This window comes from Castor canadensis, chromosome 11 (genome assembly GCF_047511655.1).
Source record: "Castor canadensis chromosome 11, mCasCan1.hap1v2, whole genome shotgun sequence".
NCBI lineage: Eukaryota > Metazoa > Chordata > Mammalia > Rodentia > Castoridae > Castor > Castor canadensis.
The window spans coordinates 106,636,187-106,642,318 of record NC_133396.1 but is presented as its reverse complement, the minus strand read 5'-3'; positions in this window follow the sequence as shown (position 1 = coordinate 106,642,318).

The window sequence follows — 6,132 nt, the reverse complement described above, 5'->3', positions numbered from 1 at the left end:
CAGAGGGAAGGCAGGAAGATCTGATGAGATGGTCCCACCAGAAGAAATAGGACAGGAGAGTGCTGTAGCCTCCTCACAGCTGCAGGCTCACAGGCCTCATACCATAGTGGGAGAGCCTGGCCAGACACACCAGTCCTTCTCTGGGTCTGCCTGGAACTCTGAGCCTCAGGCAGCAAGTGGCCTCTGGCCTCTGTCCTGCCTCCTGAGACACAGAAGCAGGGCTTAATCCCTTGAGATTGGATAGGCCTTTAGCTTTGTCCCTGCTAGCTTTCACCCTGACCCAAAAGCGGATGTCCCCTCTTCCCAAGACAGGCCCTCAGTCCTGCCTGTGCTTCCTGTCCCCACGCTGCCTCCCACTGCTGACCTACAGTGAGGTTTTTGAGGACAGACCAGGACTTGTCAGCCATGGAGAGAACGTTCTCGCCCGTGCCTCCTCCTCAGCTGGCTGATTCTGCTAAGAGGCATGGCCAGCCCTGTTCACTGTCATTGCCACTTCCTCCTTGCATAAACACCACCCCTCCTATGAGTCTCCTTCCACTCAGACTACCTTCTCCCTTCCCTTCTGCGAGCATCCTTTGATCCCCTAATTCCCTCCCTGAATGAGCTCGGTGTGAACTTGGACAATTTGGGTTTTAGTGTCTTCTGGTTCCTTGGACTTTCCTGGCTGTGAATACCAAGTTTGATGTCCCAGCTGTCCCTTGTTTCTCAGGGCATTACCCTTGAATGAATGAATGAGCGAAGGCCTGATTGTGAATTTTCAGTGAGGTAATGCTGTGTAGCTCTAGTTACTTTCTTTTTTCTTTTTGATGGTACTGGGGTTTGAACTCATGGCTTCCCACTTGCTAAGCAGGTACCCTACCACTTACTTGAGCTGTGCCACCAGCTTCTAGTTACTTCTTTCTCCTCTCTCTTCAACTCTTTCCCAATTCCTCCTACCCTACCCTCAGCAGATGGTCCTGTCTCTGACTTTCCAGAAATGATTAAACTGCAATGTTCTACATTCCTATTTCACAGTGATCGTGACCCAGACAGGACACAACAGTCATATTTCTGCCCCCCAAAGATGGAGCATCATTTAAGTTGAGACTTAAAAAAAATCCTTCAGCCAGAAAGATGATACATGGCTCTGTGTATGTGTGTATGTGTGTGTCTCAGTGGTGGCATACTTGCCTCAAATGTACAAGGTCCTGGGTTTGAGCACCATCACCACACACACACACACACACACACACACACCACACGAAAGTGAAAAACTTGATATACCACCCTCCTGTCTTACAAGAGAAAATTGAGCACTCAGGTTAGACAGACAGGCAGCTGCAGTGATCCTCTGTCGCCACCCCCTGGGGTGCAAGGGAAGTAGCTGCTGATAAAGTTATGGACTGCAGACTGTTGTCTCCACTCGGAAAGCAGTCGGCCATTGAGATTTCCTGCACTAACCATGGAGCTCTGGGCTGAAGGGAGGAGCTGAATTCTCCACCTTATCTCTGTTCTGAGAACAAAGTGGAGGAAGACTGCACCCAAAGTGTTACCATTGTATGGGAAGAGCTTGGGTTTGTGGAGTTAATCCTAAAATTGAGGTAGGGGTAGCTCTGGCTATGTCCAGCAGGAGAAAAGGTGGTCCCTAAGGCTTCAGTAATTTCATCTCTGGGCCTTCAGTATACTATCTTGTAGGACTGTACCCTGATCCCAGTGAGACACACTGTCCTATGTTGAACCTCCCACCACCTCTTGGAAAATTTCCAGTTCTCAGTGAGTTGCCAGGAGCTGCCTTGCCCTACTACACCCAGCTGGGGACAGGGTAGCCTTTCTTTCTTAGAGTATCAGAAAATAGACACAAAAACAAAATAAAACAAACAGCGTGGGGTGTCTAGCACTTCCCTAGAGTATGTGAGGCCCTGGGTTTGACTCCCAGCACCCCAAAATAACAACCAAAGACATGGTGGGGTGTCTCCTCTTTAGAAACCTTTCTCGGGGCTTGTGGTAGAGTGCTCACTGGCCTGGTTTGAGGCAAGGTCCTGGGCTTAATTCCCAGCACCACAAATAACAACAAAAAGTTTTGAACAGAGAACAAGGGAGTCTACCCTGAGGTTTGCCTGGGCTGGAGATTTTGCAATCTTCCAGCCTGCCATAGTGGGAAGCCTGGGGCATCTTGGGAAAGGGCCCTTTCTCTTGTCTTCCAGGGGCCAGCAGGGACAAGAAGAGAGAAACTAAAGTTTATTTAAGAGTCTGTGGGAGGTGAGGTGGGATGATATCCCACTCTCTGTGTGAGCCACACCGTCCTGCTCACAGATCTGTGATGCCCGGGCTGGGACTGGAGCTGGGGCTTGGGCACCCACTCCCAGTGTGGGCAAGGACTCTCAGCGCTAGAGCACTATGTTTGCAGGGTGCGGGGGGGGGGGGTGGGGGTGGGTGGGGGGTGGATGCATGGTGGTGCAAAGGGCTGGAGGAAAATCACAGGAGGTTGGGCCCAGGGGGTTGCTAGGGGGCACTCCAGATGAGGCCTGTCCTCTGAGGCCACCCTCACAGAGCAGGGGAGGAAGAGATGGCTTTTGACCCTTTCTTTGGAACTACCGGAACGGAACAGACAAATTACCCTGTCTACGCCACTCTGGGCAGTGGCCATTAATTGCTTTGACTCAGACTCACCTTTGAAATGCTCTCGTGGTTTTACAAAGGGCCACAGTTTAATTGGCCCCTCAGCTGTCCTCCCAGGGATGCCTCCCAGGGCAGGACTGCCCAGAATGTTCCCGGGTCTCGGGCAAGTAGCGAAACAGACCCACACGCCCCACGTCTAGGCGTGGAGGGATTGTGGAAGCAGGTACCTAAGGTGGGGCATGTCCCACTGTCCTGCTCTCAACGGCTTGGTCTTCATAACAACTTGGAAGGAAGGCCAGCTTTGGCTGCTCAGCCCCCAGCCTGCCCACTCACCCACCCCCAGCCCCACCTAGCCTATGCCCTCTCCCTCCTCTCCATCCTGCACCGTGAGGGGCGATGATGCACACCGTGGATGCCCCAACTCCCAAGTCCAAGCTCCATCTACATCCCTGCAAACAGCTGTTCCTGGTCACCTACTGGGGCCAGGCGTGCACACTGACACACACCTCCAGATTATCTGGAGGGAGAATATTTCCAGCAGAGGCCTGCATAAACTCTGGAAGTGGGCTCTGGCTATCTGGGCAGAAAATGTCAGAGTCTGGAACAGTGCTTCAGGTGAATGACTATCTTCTAAAGTTTCCAGTCTGGGCCAGGGATTGTAGTCCAATTGTAGTTCAGGTGCTTACGGCATGTGCCGGGCCCTGGCTTTGATTCCCAACTCCTCCCCTGGCCATAAGTGAATAAATAAATAAATAGACAAAATAAAGGGAAAAAAGTTTCCAGTCTGTGATGGGCGGAAACTTTTGTGAAATACATTGAATGAAAAGGAATTCTTAGGAAATGATCAGAAGCTTAATGGCTAGCAAAGCAAAAAAAATTCGTTTTTCAGATGTATTAAACTCTTAGTGCAAGTGGTTGTCCTGCCTCAGCCTCAGAGTAGCTGGGACTACAGATGAGAACCACCACCCCAGGATATAATTTTAGGTTTTTTTTTTTCCAAATCAGGCTGGCGGGGTGGCTCAAGTCCTAGAGCACTGGCCCTGTTGACAGGAGGTCCAGAGTTCAAAATAAGATTTTGCCAGGCACGGTGGCATGTAGCTGTAGTACCAGGAGGCTGAGACAGCACAATTGCTTGAGCCCAGGGGTTCAAGACCAGCCTGGGCACTATAGTGAGATCCCATTTCAAAAACAACAACAACAAAACAGCACAAACATGAAATTTTGATCCAACTTTCTAAGTGCTTTCATTCAGTTTCTGTGCTTAGCTCATTGGGGGCAACTGCCACGCATTTTCTGCCTGGCAGTAGTTCAAGGACCTCACTTTGAGTAGCACTCGTCTAGGAGGGCATCTGGGCTCCTTGGGTCCCTCTGAGTAACCATTTTATGGAATTGGCATGGCCAGAGGAGGCCCCTGGTGACAGTGAAGGGCTGTTGTAGAGTAACCCAGAGCAGTAGGCTTTCTTGCCCATATCTAAGTATAGGAGAGTTACTACTCTGGAGGGTATAGACCCTTGAACTCTAGCATAATTTATCAGGAAATGCAAAGTTTCTCACCCTATAAAATGACACTAGGTCTCTACTAGATCAGCGGCCAAGGATAGGCAAGGGAACGGAAGACAGAATACATTCTCATAAATAAGAAAGTCTTTCTAGGCTGGGCATCAGTGGCTCACACCTGTAATCCTAGGTACTCGGGAGGCAGAAGTCAGGAGGATCACGGTTCAAAGCCAACCCAGGCAAATAGTTCATGAGACCCTATCTTGAAAATACCCAACACAAAAAAGGGCTGGTGGAGTGGCTCAAGGTGTAGGCCCTGAGTTCAAACCCCAGAACTGCAAAAAAAAAAAAAAAAAAAAAAGTCTGTTATATAACACAAGAACGTGACTCTCAAATTTCTATCTATATAATGAATTGTAGCTCTCTGGACTATAAGGCACTACAAAAGGGGCTACTGGAGCTGGGCGTGGTGGTGCATGCCTATAATCCTAGCACGTGGGAGGCTGAGGCAGGAGGATGGAAAGTTCGAGTTCGAGGCCAGCCTAGATTACATGGCAAAACCCTGTCTCAAAAAATTAAAAAAAAAAAAAAAAAAAAAGAAAGTGCTGCTTGGTGTAATCTGCCTGCAGCAGATCATATACTCTGTCTCCATCATCTCCAACTCTGACCATGTGAGTGTGCGCTATCATATAATCACCACATGGTGGTTCGCTTCATTCTTTTCTCTCCTAGCATTACTGTCTTCTGTAATAAAATTTTTACTATCATCTGTTGAAATCCCAGAACAGTGACACAGAGGGACTGAGAAAGGACAGGGTGTGTGTGAAGGCTGAGAAAGGGACATGGTGTAGCCACCATCATGAATGATTGGAACATCTCCATTGATAAGCCAGAGCAATGACGGAGGCTAAGCAGAGCCTCCAGAGAGGCAGGGAGGGAGAGCTGGAAAGGAGGCGCCTGTAGTCGCAGCTTGGCCCCTGCCTGCAGCAGTCCACATTATAGCAGTTGCATCACCAGGTAGACTTGCATTCTTCATGCATTGCACAATGAAGGGAGAGAAATACCCTGGGTGGCTGAGCAGATCAAGAGTCTTCCTTGGTGGACATGCCCATGAGAAGAAAAAGACGTTGCAAGAGGCTCATAGACAGGAAAGTTACTTCCCCAGAGCAAATAGCCTCCTCTGGAAGGAAACAGAAAGTCTTTCTAGGCTGGGCATCAGTGGCTCATGCTTGTAAGCCTAGCTACTCAGGAGCCAGAGATCAGGAGGATCCCAGTTCAAAGCCAGTCCCGGGTAAATAGTTCACGAGACCCTATCTCAAGAAATCCCATCGCAAAAACAGGCTGGTGGAATGACTCAAGGTGTAGGCCCTGAGTTCAAGCTCCAGTACTGAAAAAAAAAAAAAAAGTCTTTCTGTTCGTTTAGCTTATAAGAAATAGCAAGAATTTCCAGTAAATCAAAAAATAATAGAACTCAAGAAACCCTATAAGAGGACAAGCAGAGTGGCTCAAGTGGTAGAGTGCCTACCTAGCAAGCATGAGGCCCTGAGTTCAAACCCCAGGGTCCCTCAAAATAATAATAGTAATAAGAAGAATCTAAATTCAAGTGAACTCCAGTATGTCACAGTGAACTCTTAGACAGGACAGCTACAAGCTAACTTAGGTCCTCCCACCCGAATTCCTATGTTGAAGCCCTAACCCACAATGGGGCTGTGTGTTTCAGTAAGGAAGTGAAAATGGAAAAGCAAGTCACACAGTGGGCCCTCATCTGATACAAGAGGAAACGCCTGAGAGCATTCTCCACATGTGGCCAGAGAGAGGAAAGGCCAAAAAAGGACAAAGTAGTAGACCAGGAAGAGAGCTGTCCCCAGACCTCCAGCCCTGCAGCACTTGGATCTGGGACTTCCAGCCACCAGAAATGAGAAATGAATGTCTGTTATGGTAGAGCCATCCGAATGGAGTGGGGGTTTTAGTTCAGCTTAAACGACAACTCTTTATCCACTGCTAATTTTATTACACTGTGGAAAATATTTCAGCATT